This window comes from Anolis carolinensis, chromosome 6 (genome assembly GCF_035594765.1).
Source record: "Anolis carolinensis isolate JA03-04 chromosome 6, rAnoCar3.1.pri, whole genome shotgun sequence".
Classification (NCBI taxonomy): domain Eukaryota; kingdom Metazoa; phylum Chordata; class Lepidosauria; order Squamata; family Dactyloidae; genus Anolis; species Anolis carolinensis.
Window position 1 is genome coordinate 24,264,999 of NC_085846.1, and position 18,960 is coordinate 24,283,958.

Genomic DNA, 18,960 nt, shown 5'->3' on the forward strand with positions numbered 1-18,960 from the left:
GCTGAGCATAGAATTTAGGCATCCAAGAAATGGGGCAAAGTGATCAAAGGAATGTAAACACAGCAGAAACAGGTTAAATATCCCTTATCTAAAATGCTTTGGGACCAGAAGTGTTCATATCTTGGAGATGGGACCCGAGTCAAAATTCAAATTTCAAATATGGATCATACACACCTTATATATAGCTTGAAAGTAAATTCATGCAATATTTTTATTCATTCTCTTCAGGACGTAGTTTATGTAAAGTATATTGAACTACGAGAAAGCGAAAGTCTCATTATCTCAGCCACCAATGTGGACAATTTCAAACGTTGAGGTATTTTGATTCTGAATAAAGGATATTCAACCGGTATTTTAAAAAAGGTGTCAAAGGTTTTCACTGTCTAGAAAACTGAGGACTGAAGGCAAATTTTATTGGAGGCACATTTTATTGGAGAATTCTGATTTGGAGGTGTTATTGAAAAATCAACCCCCCTCCTGTAATAATAGTAATAACCTATAAACATATTTTTAGAGTTTGGTTGGGTCTAAGCCAAGCTCAGCCCCAGCCCAACCCCAAGCATTCCTGGGAAAATTAAGCTAATAATTTATCAAGCCTAAAACTGGTTTGGTGGAAAGCCACCCAGATTATAGACAGTGGCCCCACACTCCCTATAGAGGGTTACATTGTCAAAAACATTTTAGAGCTTCTCCTGTGTCTTGAGTCAGGTTTATGCTTTATTAATAAACAGATGGGGGGGGGGGACTCACACATATCCACAAAAACTGAGGTGCAACCATAGACATATTCTCAGGCGCCCAAAGAAACTTACTATAATATATGATCTTGGGAAACAGTTGAGGAGTTGAACGTCCAGGAAGCCCTAACACCTTAATCTGATCAACTCTCCTTTTGTGATTCTGAGGAAACCCTGGAGCCAAGATTAGGCTGTGACTCTCAACACCTCAAAATTGACCTCTCAACACTTCAAGATTGACATCTCCCAAGCCTCACCCACTCAGCCTCAAGGGAAAGAAAAACAAAAAGACAAAATTCCCTTAACCCTGTCATCCCAAGAAATGCCCACACACACTCACACCTATGAAATTATGTATTTCTTTAACTAACAAAACAGTCCCACCTTTTTCTTTCTGTGTCTCTTTCCTTTTTCTCCTAACCTTTTCACTGTTGCAAAATTGCATAATCAAACTGTTCTAATAGGTTACCATGCTGTTTTACAGCAGACCAACGCATGCTCCATTAGACCCAAATATTTTAACTTACATTATGTAGTGCTTATGTGACTTTGGAATATGTGACTGTCTTGGGAGACAACATAGCTTCTTCCAGTGAACTCCCTGCTGAGAGACTGGTTGCCAGCAGCCCCCAGGATTCATTAAGGATTTTATTTATCCACTTGATTGACTTTCTCAAGCCTCAGTCTTTGTGTAGAGATTAATCTAAGCTTCCAAAAGTCTATTAGTGTTAAATACCTATTATTTCCAGTCTGGAAAATGGGGCCCACACCCCTGAGAGGTGGGCACAATGACAGACCTTTAATTTTGAATCCCACCAATCCTGGCTATTCTCTCTTCCTCTCTGCCTTGGTCTGTGATGTCAGGAAGAGGTCTCAGCCAATGAGAAGGTGAATCCTAGGAAACACATCTCCTGAACAACCAGGGGAAGGAGCGGGAGGTTCAATAGCTGCAAAACTGCATAAAATGTGATGCACTTTTTCTGTATGAGTTATGCAAATTATTTTGGCAATTATGCTGTTCTATCATCCATCTGGCCAGATGAATAAATCTCTGTTATTGCTTTCAAACCTGGTGATATTTTTCCTGGCTTTCAAATTAGCATGGCATGCTGGGCCATAGACCTACACTGTCCCCTGGTGGCACAGCTGATTTTGGTAAAAGCTGATTTCGGTAAAAGAGGTACAATGTCCTTATTTTGCTTTTCCTTATAGGTATATCTAAGCTATCTGTGTGCACGAGAAGGCATGCTGATGTTTGGAAATGTTCGATCCTATACAGGTTTTCAGGAGATGAGTGAACTGAATTTAAAACATGATCTTAGTAGGTCATGAACTGAATCCTGAGGACCTCATCATACTAGAGCTTGGATCCAAGTTTGAAGAGTATCTCTGGTGTAAAGGATGATAATCAACCAACCATCCCAAAGTGATGTGCTGGCTTCCATATTATGATAGATGCTGCCGTGTCTTTGCTCAAGGAAAAAACTAGTTTATGGTTGATTTTATAAACTTCCCTAGGATGCCAGAAGATGCCAAACAATGGGAAAAGATACTAAAGGAAACTAGCTCTTTTCAACAGGAGAAAAGCACAGTTCTTCTATAGAAAAATAAATACAGAACTGAGGGAACTGAGGGGAGATGTTCATGACAGCAGGCACATGTTTGTGTTTTGAGCTAAGCCTGCTTGACTACGAGGGGCGTTCATTAATGATTTCCCCTGACCCACTTCCTGTGGACTGAGAGCAATGAAAATTGGCACAGTTATTAGTCCTTCTCTGCATAGGTGCCACATAGGGGCATACACTTTGCCCATCTTTTAAAGCAACTGTAAACACCTCGCTTGTAGAAGCCGACAGGTTGCTCCAAAAGCCATGTTATGACTTCAGAAATCAGAGTCTCATCATCTGAAAAATGTTTGCCCTTCAAAAATAACTTCATTGTTGGAAAGAGGTGGAAGTGTGATGGTATGGGGTCGGGTGAATAAGGGGGATGTGGAAGAATTTCAAAGCCACAGGGCCCTAAGATAGCATTGATTTGCCCCTTGAGCTGCACTTCCCATGGCTGGTCTTCCCGATGTTTTGGCAAACGATATACTGGATGCTTTTATGTGCAAGAAGATTAGCCATAATATCTCAGCAGAGCACAAACTTCACAAAAAATAACAAAACCCCCAATCTCAGTCATTTCCCTGTTGTTGGAGAGCAGGAGTATCAGCAAGGCTGAGTTTGACTATTTCTTCTAGTTCAGTGATTCCCAACCTTTGAGCCTCCAAGTGTTTTGGACTTCAGCTCCCACAGTTCCTAACAGTTGGTAAGCTGGCTGGGATTTCTGGGAGTTGAAGTCCAAAACACCTGGAGGCCCAAGGATTAGGAACCACTGTTCTAATTGAACACACTAAAAGGATAGGAATATTTCATGGACCCACCAAGATCTCTGTGGTTAATGTCTCTCTTGCAATACATGCAGCTAAAAGAAAATAGCTGAATGCATCACTGCTAATGCCCCTGCTCTCTGACAATATGAAAGTGTATATCGTGAGAGGGCTGGGCTGCTTTCAAGATCGGTTTGTGGGAAGTAATAGTGGGAGACGTAGCTCCATAATACACAGTCCTACATAACCAGTTGGGTTTGGTCCAGGACCCCACCATGATTATCAAAATCTGTGGATGCTCAGTGGTGTAGTAAATGGTGTCCCTTATATACAATGGCAAAATCAATGTTTGGGATTTTTAAATATATATATTTTCAACCCATGGATGGTTGAATTTGTGGATATAGAATCCTTGGCTGTGGAGGGCTGACTGTACTTGTATTGTCTCATGCTGTCGATTACTAGAGGAAAAGAGAGAATAGAAATCAAATACAGCCTTCAGCTGTGATATGCAAACCCCAAATTTGAAGCAGCTGTAGCTCAGCAGACCTAAAGTAACAGTATGGTTTCATCTCCACACTCCCTCGGCCCCTGCTGCTGATATGTCTGTGGGTCTAATTTAAAGACCAGCCTGTGTGCTGTTAGGATTACAGCTTGGTGAAAGGCCTCCGGAATGGATACCTGCCGGCGGGCGTATTTCTCGCCAATTTTGCCTAATAAAGGTGTCCAATAAAAACACGGTGCTTCCTTTTCCAGGAGGCATTACTTAAGTGGATCTGACTGCATTTCATCAGGGAGCCGGGCCAGTAAGAAATGAAAGGCCACGGGTTCTATTTCCTTTTCTTGCATTTCAAAACCTATGACACATCCATGGCAAGTTTGTTGAAACCACCTGCTGATTTTGGTACCTTGCACCGACCCATCCCTGTTTCCCTTGACAGAGCATTAGGCAAAGTCCTCAATAGGAATAGCCCAGCTTCCTGAACGTAAAAGGTTCCCTTTACTCAAACTTTGGATGTTTTCTGTTCACCCTTCCCTCATCAGGGAGGGGGAAGGAAAGCAAAGTGTCTCTTGCTCAAAGACAAAAAATGCAGTAAGCATGACGAATGTTCCAGAAGCCGCACATCTTTCAGATCCCCTCAGCCAAGATGGCTGCTCTCTATCCAGTGAAATTTGTGGCCCCTCTGGGAACGGGGGAAATGAGTCCCTGCACACCAAGTGTAATATGTCTGGATGAACTACAATCATATGACACAACATTAAATTACTCCTTCCTCTCGGTTTCCTTTCCCCGAACAGTAATGGATGCCAGAGTACGTCCGGGCAGACAATACTTCTTTTGAGCACGGGTGGATCTGGGTCTGGTACTCAAAGCTGTTCCAGAAGGAGAGAGTGGAGCGAAAGAGGAGGGGGAGAGGAAATTAGGCAATGTTTTTGCAATGCAACCTCAAACCCACTCTGTCTCAAAAAAGAAAACGGCTAACTGATGGTGGAGAGGCATTGCGTGACCCACCTGGCAAGCAAATCAAAGAAGGGGGAGATGAAATGCCACCTCTTGTTTGGGGAAAAGAATGATTTCAGCTCCATATCCATCCCACGACATAAGGCCACAGGGGAAGCATGATCCAATGGTTTTCCTTACTTGCTCACTTTTTGATGCTGTCTTCTGGATTGTCCATTACAGTAATATTCAGTGCGTTGGTTTTGAAAACTCTTGATCTACACAGTCTTGGTCGGCCAAATAGATCTGCTTGCATTGCAGTGCTTTGGTACAGATGAAAACAGGAACACAGCTATTTGTGATCCTAGTTTTGTGCCAGACATCGATGACACCTCTTTCCCTGTTAAGGATATGTTTGACATTAATTGGGTCTCCAAAGGGGCTGGGGATGGAGCTCCACGACTCCATCCCCAGAGTGGCCAAACCTCGTAATGGCTGTGGAGGAGGAGGGAAAGATGGAAAACAAATGAAGATTGGGTCCACCTGTATTTTATGCATGAGAGAGGCAGAGGAATGAAGGTGCCATTTTCCCTCAGCTTTTCTCTAGCACAGTGGTTCTCAACCTTCCTAATGCAGTAACCATGTAATACAGTTCCTCATGTTGTGGTGACCCCGAACCATAACATTATTTTCGGTTCTACTTCAGAATTGTAATTTTGCTACTGTTATGAATCATAATGTAAATATATGGTATCCAGGATGTATTTTCATTTTTACAAATTGAACATAATTAAAGCATAGTGATTAATCACAAAAGCAATATGTTTGGGGGAGTATGGACAACAGATGATAGGATTTGCAGTACCTTCAACCGCTTGAGCTCTGACTTTCACAGACCATTGAGACCCCCACAAATGACGGACCTGGACCAAACTTCCCACGCAGAACCCCCATGACCAACAGAAAATACTGGAATGGTTTGGAAGGAATTGACAGTGATTTAGGGGAGATTTAGTTCACCTACATCCAGAGAGCACTGTGAACCCAAACAATGATGGATCTGGATCAAATTTGGTACAAATACACGACACACCCAAATTTGAATACCGATGGGATTGTGGGGATTCTATTATGTCTCTGTATCATTTTGCAATTACTGTCCTCAGTAGGCCTGCACAAGATGTGTGTCTTCTTATATGCAATTTTCCTATGTATTTTTGTACACGCTGTCCCTCAAAAGTGTACACACAGAATCATCATAGAATTGTAGTTGTAAGAAACCCCAAAGGCCATCTAGTTCAACTCCAGTCATGTATGTAATATACAATGAAAGCACTCTTGACAGGTGGCCATCCAGCCTCCAGAGACTCCAATATACCCAAAGGCAGCATATTCCATTGTCAAAGGTGTGGTCTCTTTTCCTGTAGTTTGAATCCATTGCTCTATGTCTTCCTCTGGAATAGCAGAAAAACACACTTGCTCCTTGTTCTTACATACTTTTTCAAACTCCTATGGATTCCCCATACATACATTTTGTGTGTATTTTGGTGCTTTTCCCATGTGGGAGTCATGTATGGTCCATGAGTTGTACTCTTTCCTATACTATATGCATTATTACATTGTCAAATATAATCACAATGTTCAGAAAAGTTTAAATTATGGAGTAGTATTGCATTTGGCACAGCTTGGAAAATTCTAAGAAGAATGGCTGTAATGTCATACTGACTGGTAGGATGTTATTAGTTACATTGAGTCCCTATATCAGGAGACAGATGGGACGAAAGCAAAGTAAATAAATAAAAATAAAGAAATTGGATGATGCAAAGGGTTTCAGCTATGGATAGTTTAAACATGTCATTATATTCCCAAAAGTCACTTTCCAAACTCAGTTCTGGGGAATTGTGTTAGTTTAAGGAGTGCAAATTAGGCAAATTCATATCCTAATACAAACTGAATAAAATTCTTCTTCATATCTAAAGGGAACACACCACCTCTCCCTGGGTTTACAGGAAATGACAGAACACAGGAACTAACTGGGCCTTTTGAACCAAATCTGACAACTTCAACCTGCGGCAAAAGTTCATTTGGGCAACTGGAGTCTCTCTTGCTGATGTCACTGGAAAGATTAAACTCTCCCTCCTCCCCTCCTCTCCCTTCAGATATGAATCTGTCTTATCCCATGACTGTCAAAGGCTAATGTTTAGTTAAGGAGGGCAAAGGTTAATGCACAACAGGTGCCCACATATTTCTAGAGAGAACTGATCGGCTCCAAGTATGCGGGGCTCAAAGCCCAGGGCAAATATTAGTTCTTCACTTGAAAAAGCGGAAGCCGGTCTTTACAATTGAGAAGGGGTGTGCAGACCTCTCAAGCCTCCTGTATCATCCGTTTCATCTGTCAGGACACAGGGCCTCTTCTTTCCCTGCATTGCTGTTGTTGTGGTACTTCAAGTCATTTTTTCCAGAGGTGGTTTGCCCTCGTTTCCCTCTGAGGCTGAGATAGTGGGACTTGTCCCAGGTCAGCAGTGGGTTTCTATGGCCAAGTGGAGATTCAAATCCTGCATGCTGGCTCCTTTCCTTCCTTAGGAAGGTTTTGTCCTTTTAAAAATAATAAAAAGATAGTATAGTCAGCCCTCCACATTTGCAGGTTTAATTTTTGTAGATTTGATTAGTCACAGGTTTGATTAAAATTAATTCTCTACAAATCTCCTTGTCCTCCAGTTGGAATCTCTAGGTCCTCCAGTGCAATTCAATAGTCAGCTTCAGCAGAAATTAGAGTGACCAACCCTTTCGTATTTCCTGGGAAATATGAATTAGCAGAAAGAGATTCCACCTGAACATTAGGAAGAATTAGGAGAGCTGTTCGGCAGTGGAACTCTCTGCCACGGAGTGTGGCAGAGGCTCCTTTTTTGGAGGCTTTTAAGCAGAGGCTGGATGGCCATCTGTTGGGGGTGTTTTGAATGCGATTTCCTGCTTCTTGGCAGGGGGTTGGACTGGATGGCCCATGAGGTCTCTTCCAACTTTATGACTCTATGATTCTATGATTTGGGGAAGAGGAGGACAAGAAGGAAGAGGAGGAGTAGTTCTCTATGTTCCCATAAACTTTTTACTCATAGCTTACAATGTGCATACATGAAATGAAACAATCATTTTCATTTCCACTGCAATGTTTATTGTAGCCAATGCTGTCCCAACCTGACACTGAATGTCTGTGTTTCTCCAGCTGTACGTCACAATTCTCTCAATGCTGTGTGCTTCTTCCTCAGTGCCATGGAATTGTGAGAATTTTAGTTTCACAGAGTCTTTAAATAGTTCTTTAAGTAGTTCTGGTGTCTTATGAAACTACAACTCCCATGATGGCATAGCATTGAGCTGTGGCAATTAGAGTGATGCCAATTGTACCCAGAGACAAAGGATAATTAACATTTAAACTTCATTATATTGCTGTATGCAAAGTACCTCAACTTACTACACATCATAAAATGCCATAGGGGGATTCTTGAATTGTAGTCCAGAAAAAAATTGCTTTTTAAAGCTCTGGCTTCACCAGACATCATTAACCATTGGGATCCTATCAGCATATGAGTTGCACTTCCATTACTCAGATGTTGATGATAATCTCAGTTTTACAGTTTTATCGCACAATGGATCAGAACCAGAGCAGACTAAACTATGTTGCAAGCTGATATCCGCTCCCTGGGTGTAAACTCCGGTGAAACTCTCCGGAGGTCATTCTCTAGCGAGATTAAACCTGGGACTTTCTTTCTGCCAGACATGGGCTTTATTATGGCTATGTGGCCACCTGTCCCACTGCTCCCCCCATGACAGGGAAGTGGGTGTTGTGCAGAACCGGTGCACTTGTGTGCATGACCATCCACCTGCCCTCATCTGCCATGTAGGAGTAGGTTGCCCCATTTCCTTAGGAAACAGTATACCCGCTTGCTTAGGCACCAGGTGCCACCACGCACTGCCTAGGAGAGGCCTGCTTTCAGCCGCATGAGCTCATCGGAGACCTAGCAATGCCCCCTCTTTTGAATCTGATACCTTTGGGAGGTGTCGGCAAAGCTTTGCACTCATCTCTGCAAATGAAGAACTGTTTAAACAATTCCTAAAAATATTACAGTGCAAAGGGAGAGCATCCTTTTCACCCCAGACCCCTCCTTTCATTTCTCCCTCCGTCTGGCCTTTCTTTAATATGAGATCACCTCAAGTGCTGCAACATACTGGGGATAATTTCTTGCTATATGTAAGTAAAGAATGAAGAAGGTAAGACCCTCCTGAGAAATATTAGCCATTTCCACCTATGAGCAGCACCGGCTGAGATCTAGTCTGCAGCAGAGAGACAGGAAATTCCTTTCTTGGTCTTCTTTTTCACAGCTCCACTAGCTGAGGGCGAGGGGCTTCTCTCTGCCTCAAACATATTCAGAGCTTTGGAAAAGTATCCCCTCTCTTGCTTTCCTGCCTCCGGACAGCTGCTTTGTGGGTGAAATGTCTGAATCACGGCAAAGCTCTTCCCGGTATCCATTGCAATAGCAGAGCAAAGGCAGGTGCAGAGTTAATCTATGCGGTTTCCTTTCCTCGCACAGGACACATTGTTTTAATTTCTCTGTTAAAGAGAAGAGAGGAGAAGAAAGAAAAAAAAGAAAGAAAGAAAATGCAGTGCGAACTGGACTTCATCTTTCTTTCTCTACAACTTTCCATCCTAGTGTGGCATATAGCCTGCCTTTTGCCTAAAAGATGCCGAAGAGTACATAGAAGACAGTATTTGACACAGATATAGCTGGATGGCAGTTCTTGTGGTCCCTTGGTGAGAGAAACTGGGAGCTGCAGACCGACTACATCTGGAGGCCCTAACTATTGCCCTGACAAGGAAACAGATCCCTGTTTGTTGCAGCAACTGCTTCTTGGTAAATGGAGATTTGGAGACTTTTAATGTCCCTATTAAGCCCCTAAAGTAGGGGTTATGTAGAGATTATGAATACAGTATGATTCCCAAACCCATGAGACCAGTGCTTGTGGTTTCACCTATCCACATTTGACAAATTATGTCATCCCATGGAATTTTCTTGATCTTCCAGGTGATTCTATGGTATGCTTCTGTTGTACGTTACCATAAAGCTGACCTAGAGGATCTAGCAAATTCCTAGAGAGGACATATTTTGTCTGAATTTTCTATCCTCCATGATGGCTCTATGGCAGTGGTCCTCAACCTGGGGTCCCCAGATGTTTTTGGCCTTAAAATCCCAGAAATCCTAACAACTGGTAAACTGGTTGGGATTTCTGGGAGTTGTAGGCCAAAAACATCTGGGGACCCCAGGTTGAGAACCATTGCTCTATAGTATCTTCTGGTGGATGTCTTTCATTTCAATAGGATTCACTATTATCCATGTTTTTGTGGTAAGTTAAGGAATGTATCCTCCATGGATATGGGATTGTACTGTACAAAGCAGCAATGGCTTTAGCACAGCTGGTAAATCACCAGCAGTAATAAGATCTAACAACTGAAAGGTGGCCAGTTCAAAGCCTGGTCAGGGTGAGCACCCGACTGTCAAGCCCAGCTCACTGTTTAGGAAAACAGTTAGACAACAGCTTAAAGAGGTAAGTAGAGAAATGAGGTACTACTAATTAGCAGGGGAGGTATTTTACGACATCATAAAAGAAAAGACCAGAAATGCCAATGACCTAAAGGAAGGAGGAAGTCCTGATGGCTCTTTGTCATACATAATAATAATAATAATAATAATAATAATAATAATAATAATAATGGAACAACAGCACCTCCCTGTGGCTGAATCCGAGCACAACCTCCAAGGCACTGAAGCTGGACTTCAACACAATGTACCTCCTTTCTGTCTGTTCTGTCTTGTCTGTCCAAAACAACACTGAATGTCTGTCGTGTACGTGTACTGTGATCCGCGCTGAGTCCCCTTGGGGAAATAGGGCGGAATATAAATAGTGTTGTTGTTGTTGTTGTTATGATTATTATTATAACTCTAAGTTACATTGCCCAAAAAGGTTTCTTAATAATAATAATAATAATAATAATAATAATAATAATAATAACGCACTAGACAAAGTGACATAAATAAATAAATAAATCTGTACACTAAATTTTGATGTTCAGGAAGTAGCAGGATTGACTTAGAAAAAGTCACCCCAAATGTCCATAGCATGCCTAAAATTAATTTGAGGAAAATCTTTCCCTATCTCAAATTTTATTCCAAAATTATGTGGATAATCTCAAACTTAAGCTGAAAGGTATTGTTTCTTCATTTTAGATTTAGGGTCTTTAGGAAAAGTATTTATAAATGAATTTGAATTTTGTATCTGGATATTTAAAGTGAAGACTTTTATTTTTAGTGAAGATTTTGATTATTTGGTTAAGATTTTGTGTTTTTTAAAAGGCATTGTCTGAAAAATTAAATTTCAAGAGAAAAATATAAAAACAAAATTCAAAGTATATTTTCTAAACTTAGTCTGCATTATCGTCAGAATTCAAACTGGTATGGAAAATTGTGTATAGCTATAGTTCAGAAGCACACCTTAAAAATTAGACTTTCAAATATGCCTGTGTTAAAGAGGGATGAAATCTGGGTTGTGTGGCTTCTTATACCTTATGGAATTTCTGCTAGTCACACACATAGAAATAGCACATGTTCTGGAAAACCACATTGCTTGGACATGGATGTTGGATTTCGATGCAGTTCTTTCTCCAGATGTTCATGGGTGCTGTTTGTTGCCTTGCCATCGCTCACACGTACCAGAGGAGGAAAAAGAAAGCAAAGAAAGAAAGGGTGTAATGTAGCACTTGGAAATCAGCATCAGGTTTATAGCACTGGATTTGGACACAGACTGAACCTAGGAGGAATCTGGCAAGAGAGCCACTTTCCTATCCCAGCCTAGGGCAATTCAAAGGCCGTAGTTCTAGCAGGGAGTGAAAATTTAACTCACTCTCTGCTCAAGTAATAAAACGAGAGGTAGGAAGGTGTTGTTTCAAAGTACCTTCCCATACAATGAATCCAGATTCCAGAGCATGGAAAATTTATTCCCCTTCCCACTCCTGCTATTAACTAGCCAATTTTGGAAGGGTTAGGATGCATCTACAGTGCAGAATGTATGTAGTTTGGCACCATATTGTTCAGTGCTGTGGAATCCTGGAATGTGTAGTTTGGTGAGACAATAAACACTCTTTGACAGATCTTATGAAACTACAGATCCCATGTTTTCATGGCATAGAGTCATGGCAATTAGTTGTGTCAAACAAATGGTTCTACAGTGTAGATGCACCCTTCAACTGGTAAGCCTACCATTAGCAAGGTATTCATGTGTCCTACATTGATGAATACCTCTTCCTTTGAAAGGCTGTTTAGATCAAATCCAGCTAGAAGATAAACTATATGAACTGAACAGACACTGACAGACCAGCAGAGCAGTTTTTTGTATGTGTCAGGAGTAACTTGAGAAATTGCAAGTTGTTTCTGGTGTGCAAGAATTGGCTATCTGAAAAGACGTGCCCAGAGTACGCCCAGTTGTTTTTGATGTTTTACCATCCTTGTGGGAGGCTTCTCTTATGTCCCCACAAGGGGAGCTGGAGCTGACAGAGGGAGCTCATCTGAACTCTCCTCAGATTCGAACTGGCAACCTTCAGGTCAGCAACCCAACCTTCAAGTCAGCAGTCCTGTCGGCACAAGTGTTTAACCCATTGTGCCACCAGGGGCTCCATTAGCAGAGCTGCTGACTATGGTGAATGGCATACTGCCTTTCTATCAGAATAAGCCAAAGCTCATTCTCAATTTGTATCTATGTCTATGAAGTAAACAAAGGATGTGTAATGCAACACACCATTGATTCCTAAACTCTAGGGGATTCTGGAAGCTGAAGTTCAAAATATCTGGAGGAACAGAGCAACACACCATCATGTTTTCGAGAAGCCAAGACTTATGAGGAACAACTGAGGGACCTGAGTACATTTTAGTTTAGGGAAAACCAAGACCCTTTCTACACTGCCCTATATTCCAGGATCTGATCCCAGATTATCTGCTTTAAACTGGGTTATATGAGTTTCCATTGCCATATAATCTGGGACAAGATCCTGGGATATAGGGGCAGTGGAAGGGGCCAAAGCAATGACATGATACTAAAAAAATCTGCAGGGATATCATGTAGAACAGTGTTCTCAACCTGTGGGTCCCCAGGTGTTTTGGCCTACAACTCCCAGAAATCTCAGCCAGTTTACCAGCTGTTAGGATTTCTGGGAGTTGAAGGCCAAAACATCTGGGAACCAATAGGTTGAGAACCACTGATATAGAAGATGTAGACAGTATCTTCTGCTGCTTCAAACACTAGAACACAAATCAATTGATTCAAATTACAATATAACAAATTTTACCTAAACTTCAGGAAGAACTTGTTGACTGTAAGAGCTCTTTACGCAGAAGTGAACTACTTATTTGGGTGATGGATTCTCAAGTCTTTGAAGGTTATTAAACAGAAGTTGGGTGGGCATCCTTTCGGATTATTTCAGTTGTGTACATGGCAAAGGGTTGGACTAGATATACCTTGTAGTCCCTTGCAACTCGCTGATTCTATATGGCAATACCTTAATCACTTTGGTATCCGTTCTCCCTCATCAGGGACTGATTTGGTCTTGTCTCTGATTGAAATCTGACTTCCTGCCTTTGTCTTTGGTTTGGACCTGGTCCCTTTCATAGTTCTTATTCTAGACGGTGTTGTTTTGGAACAAAAGCAAGCGCCGACTTTCCAAGAATTGAGCCTGCAAGCTAGGCGGACGCATGGCAAGCCTGAAATCCACTCAGCTCCATTCCAAAACAAACCTTGAAGAAATTGAGCTCCCGGCTCAGGGCATTAGCTCATTTGCAAGTTAGGGAAGAGTCTTTTTGCAAGGTCATTCCAATTATCTGAAATCCAAAACCAGCACCTAGGCCAAATCTCTGCTGCTGCCATTGTCTGGTGGTGCCAATTGAAAAAATAATAATAATGTTCCCCTCCCTGGCAGACGGGCATGAGTCGCATTCCATGTCCCTGGAGCAGCCAGCTGCCTGGTTCTTCTTCTTGTCCTCCACTAATGCTATCTCTAAAGTATTTAGAAATATATTCTGTGTGTGTATTTGGGGGGATTGGCTTACAATCATCAAAAACCTGGCACCGAAAAAGGTAGGGTGAGGTCTATTTTTCCATAAGGAGAGAAAAAAACGAGCACTATGAGAATTGGAGGTAATGTTCTTCATTTCTCTCTCATTCTTTTTCTTCTTTTTAAATGGAAACTATGTGTAATGGCAGCAGCTCCATGTGATCCAAACAAAGAAGCAAAGCTGCCATACATCAGGCATGTATGCATATATATATGGTGAATAGAATTAATCTTAGGACTAAACGTACATTTGTATATTTTTTATACGTATCTGCGGGTATAAAACACTTCTGCGATTCCCACATATGGGCTGGAATTCTCTGTCACAGTCTTTGCTCTGTAACTTTGCACACTGTGCCTTTGACAAAGGTACTAAGAAACCCTGTTCATGAGTTGTGAAGATGCATAATGGGATTGGACACTACTTTAACTGCCATGGCTCAATGCTATGGAATAGGTAAATTGTGGGCCACAGTGGTGCAATGGGTTAAATTCTCATGCTGCTGAACGGCTGACCTGAAAGTTAGCAGTCTGAATCTGTGGGACGGGGTGAGCTCCTGCTGTTAGCCCTAGCTCTTGCCAAATTAGCACTTCAAAAACATGCAAATGTGAGTAGATAAATAGGTACCACTTCATTGAGAAAGATATAAGACACTCCAAGCAGTCATGCCGGTCCCACTACCAGGAGGTGACAATGCAGGCTCCTCGACTTGGAAATGGATAAGAGTACCTCCTGCAGAGCCAGAGATGAACACCGCCTCCGGAGCCGGAAATGAAAGGAGAAGTCTTTGCCTATGTCTGTGTATGTATGTCTCATTGTATTGTAACAAGGCATTGAATGTTTGCCTGTGTCTTTTTATACTGTTATCCTCTTGGAGTCCCCACTAGGAGAAGGGCAGAATATAAATAAAGTGTTGTTGTTGTTGTTGTTGTTGTTGTTGTTGTTGTTGTAGTTTGGTGAGACACCAGCACTATTTGGCAGAAGTGAAAAACATTGTGAAACTACAGCTCCCATGATTCCATAACTTTCAGCCATCACAGTTAAAGTGGGGTCAAACTGCATTAATTCTACAATGTAGATGTACCCAGAGAGAATATTAGCTATTAAGCTTGTGCTATCAATGAAAAATATGTTTCAATACTCATTACAAAATTAGACGGTGGGGGAAAAATAGTTTCTAAAATTGGACGGGGTCTGTATCATAACTATAATGAGTTAACTATTTGTGTTAATTTTCGTTAAGTAATTGTAACAATGGGGAAACTTCAGGGACTCCTTTCTCGCTCATCGTTAGAGCTATTGGCATGACACTTGCTGCAATTATAGAACACATTTACCACTGTTAGCCCATCAAGTTTCAGAACGTTTCACTCATCCACGGATTTCTGTGGAATTTTCAAAATGTTTACAAATAACTTTTTTTAAACTACAAGAGCTATTGCCTTGAATTTTCTACACAATGACACAAGATAACAGGGGATCATTCCTTCCAAGTTTCAGAAAATATAGTTTTTGGGAAATATAGTTTAGGGCAGGGCCTTTTTAATTATCTGCTATAGGGCTCGTCACCTTCCCAAACTATATTTCCCAGAATTCTGTGTCCTCTCAGTCTCTTTCTCAACTCATTCAGCTCATTCCGCCCTGCTGCTTTCCTCTCCTCATAGTGAGAGGCAGCCTATCTCTTAATTTAAAGAGGAATGGCAGCCTTTTTGACTTTATCTCGCTTGCACTGAAAATGAAACTGACTTACGAGCATCACAGAATTCAAACAAAAAAGTATTGAGTAAGTTTTGGTTTCTTAAATTTTTGTGTGGGTGCCTCCCTGTGTTTCTTAATATCGGTTCGCATATACAAAACTTACGAATTAGATGCGACTTACGATTTAAAAATGAAGATTTTCACACCCCTATTATCTATCTATTTACTTACCTACCTGTCAAATAATTTCTGAGATGCTGAGCATTAAGATGTTCAGATACTGACTGTGCTCATGGCTGCTTCAAGAAGACAGACCTTTAAAAATCACTTTTGAAAGATGACAGCTGTCACAGTGAGATCTTTCTCCCATTTTTGCAATAAATAAATGTGATAAATAAATAATAAATAAATGGGGAGTTACAGTCAATCCAAAGTAATTTTTCCAAACCCTAGTCTGGGATGATCAGGGATCACACATAGCAAAACTCCAGGGCTCCAATAAAAGATTTAACGATGAGGAAAAGCATTTGGCGCTGCTCTTCGAGTGTGAGCCAGGTCGAGAAGTGCAAATTAAGGCTTTCTTTGGCCTCCCCCCTGGCCTGAATCCCAGCAACTTCCACTTTCCATCCCCACTCCTCTCCACCACCACATTTACAATCTCCATGGCCCATCATCTTTCCTGGTGGATTCCAGATGGATGACATTTTCCTGGCTAGAGTCTCCTGGCAGCCACCGCCACAACAGACCTTCCTTTGCATCTCTTGGATTTGAGGAAGGATTGACTGACATCTGCAGCTGAAAGACATACTTTTGTCTCTGACTGCAGGTTTTCTTTGAAAATATCGAAACTGACATGAACTGCACTCAACATATCTGTTTTTAATATGATTTTGGAAACAAATTGGGGTTGGGCCTTGATAGTATCTGTGGATCCTGGAATGGAAGTCAGTGGTAGAGGGCTTGAAGCCCAAAGCTTAGGCTGGGCATGCTAAGCCTTCCTGAATCAACTTAGCAGAACCACAAAGATTCCTATATTGTTGATGGTCCTTGGGTCCTATCATTCAGGAGTATCCTAAACAACCAGGTACGTGTTGCTGTGTGCCTTCAAGCTTTCCAACCTATGCCAAACATAACCCAGGGCTTTCTTGGCATGATTTATTCAGAGGGAGTTTGCATTTCCTCTGAGGCTGAGAGAGGGTGACTGTTGCACTCCAGGCCTGAAAACACTTTTGACCACTGCAACACCCAGGAGTCCAGGAATATAAGCAGACAGTTTATTGTAAAAACATATAAAAAGCTTGGAGTCCCAGATTCAAACCCCGGGAGCGGCATAAGCGGCCGCTGTTAGCTCCAGCTCCTGCCAATATAGCAGTTCGAAAACATGCCAATGTGAATAGATCAATAGGTACTGCTCCGGCGGGAAGGTAACAGAGCTCCATGCAGTCATGCCAGCCACATGACCTTGGAGGTGTCTATGGACAACGCCAGCTCTTGGGCTTAGAAATGGAGATGAGCACAGAAAACTTCAAGGATATATTAAATCCAAAATCAGAGCTTAACTTGAACCAGGAACAAGAGAACTCAGGCTTAGCTTCTCACTCTTACGCAGTGTTGTCTGAACTGACCTTAAGGTAAACAACTTGTTTAATAGACACCCATGAAATAATTCTGTTTCCCATGAATTTCTTTCCCTACCTTTTCATGTAATCTCTTTGAACGACGCAATCTATTTTCACCTCTAATTTGTAAATGAAGACATTTGTTGATCTCCATAGCTGCAGGTGGGTTCCCATGGGAACCTTCCTTATCACTCAGCTCTTAACTCGATTCCTTATCTGCTGTTTTTACTTCTGACTTCCCCGAATGCCCTTGAGTCCCTGCACTTTCCAAGCCAATTTTCTCACAGAGAGAAACATCATTTCCCAGACTTGAGAGCCTATCATTTTGTTCCACAGGAAATCTCACAATCCTCTCTAAATCATCAGTTAAACCATCAGCCTCTGGTGGCTGATCTACGACAATGACTTGCTCAAGATGACCCAGTGGGTTTTCATGGTCTAGTGGGTTTTGAACTTTGACTTCCAGGGTAATTGGGTTCATTTAAGCCAGGGGTCCCCAAACTAAGGCCCGGGGGGCCACATGCGGCACTCCAAGGTCATTTATCCGGCCCCCGCCCTCGGTTTTAGACTTAGCCTCGCCCTAAGTCTGAAATGACTTGAAGGCACACAACAACAACATTAACAACAACAACAATCCTAATTAACTTGACTATCCCATCAGCAAGAAGCAGGCCCACACTTCCCATTGAAATCCTGGTAGGTTTATGTGGGTTAAAATTGTTCTTATTTTTAAATATTGTATTGTTCTTTTGTGTTGTGGATTGTAGATGGTAAACAGAAACTCTTACGTGTGCCCGTGAGCCCAGAGTCACCCTGCAAAACAATGATGCACCACTCAGACTTGCAGAACAAATAATACAAGAACTTTATTAATTCCAAGAGATCCAAAGAACAATGGTATTCACAACGGTCCCTCTGATTGCTTACAGAAACCCAGCAGTCACAAACAGTCCTTTTTCAGTCCATAAATCTGTTTCAGTGAAGAATACAGTCCTGGTTCTTCATCCTCTTTTCCCAGTAGCAAACAAGGCCTCAGAAATAGCAAGGACTCTCTGAGTACAGAGCCATCTTTGCCAGGCAGTACTCAATCACCACACAGACTCACACTGAACAAAAACTTGTTCAAACCAGTTCTCCAGCAGCAGAACAGAAACAGTTTCAAATCAAATTACAGGTATTTGCAAGTTCAGCTAATCGGCTGTTCCAGTTAACACCCAAATATAGCACAGTGCCTTTGCAAACCATAACATTTAGTTGGCTTTTTTGTTGTTTTTTTTTCTCACTACAAATAAGACATATGCAGTGTGCACAGGAATTTGCTCATATTTGTTTTTAAACTATAGTCCGCCCCCCCAACACTCAGGGACCGTGAACCGGCCCTCTGCTTAAAAAGTTTGGGGACCCCTGATTTAAGCTGTAGAACAAATACAGTTTGGCATCACTTTAATTGCCACGACTCAGTGCTATGGCATCATGGGAGTTTAAGTTTTACAAGGTCTAAAAATGTCTTTGCCAGAGTATGGGTACCCCACCAAACTACAACTCTCAGGATTACATAGCATTGAGCTTTGGCAGCTAAATTGATGTCAAACTGCATTAACATCACAGCATAGATGCACCCATAGTTCAACACTCAAGCTAGTGCATTTCAATGAAAAGTTAAATGTGTAAGTCTTGAAAAATAATAATCATAAAATTTAAACAAATTAAAAAGTTACAAGGTTTTTAGGTAGAATGCACTTAGTGATGTAAGAGCTACACTGGTAAATTACGATCTTTACAAATTGTATAATGGTACTTATATTACTAAATAAATAAATACATGGATTAAAATGATACAAATTGTGTAAGTCACTAAGGCCTTTTCTACACTGCTTTGGACTGGAGTATATGAGTCTACACTGCCATATAATCCAGTTCAAAGCAGATAATCTGGATTTTATAT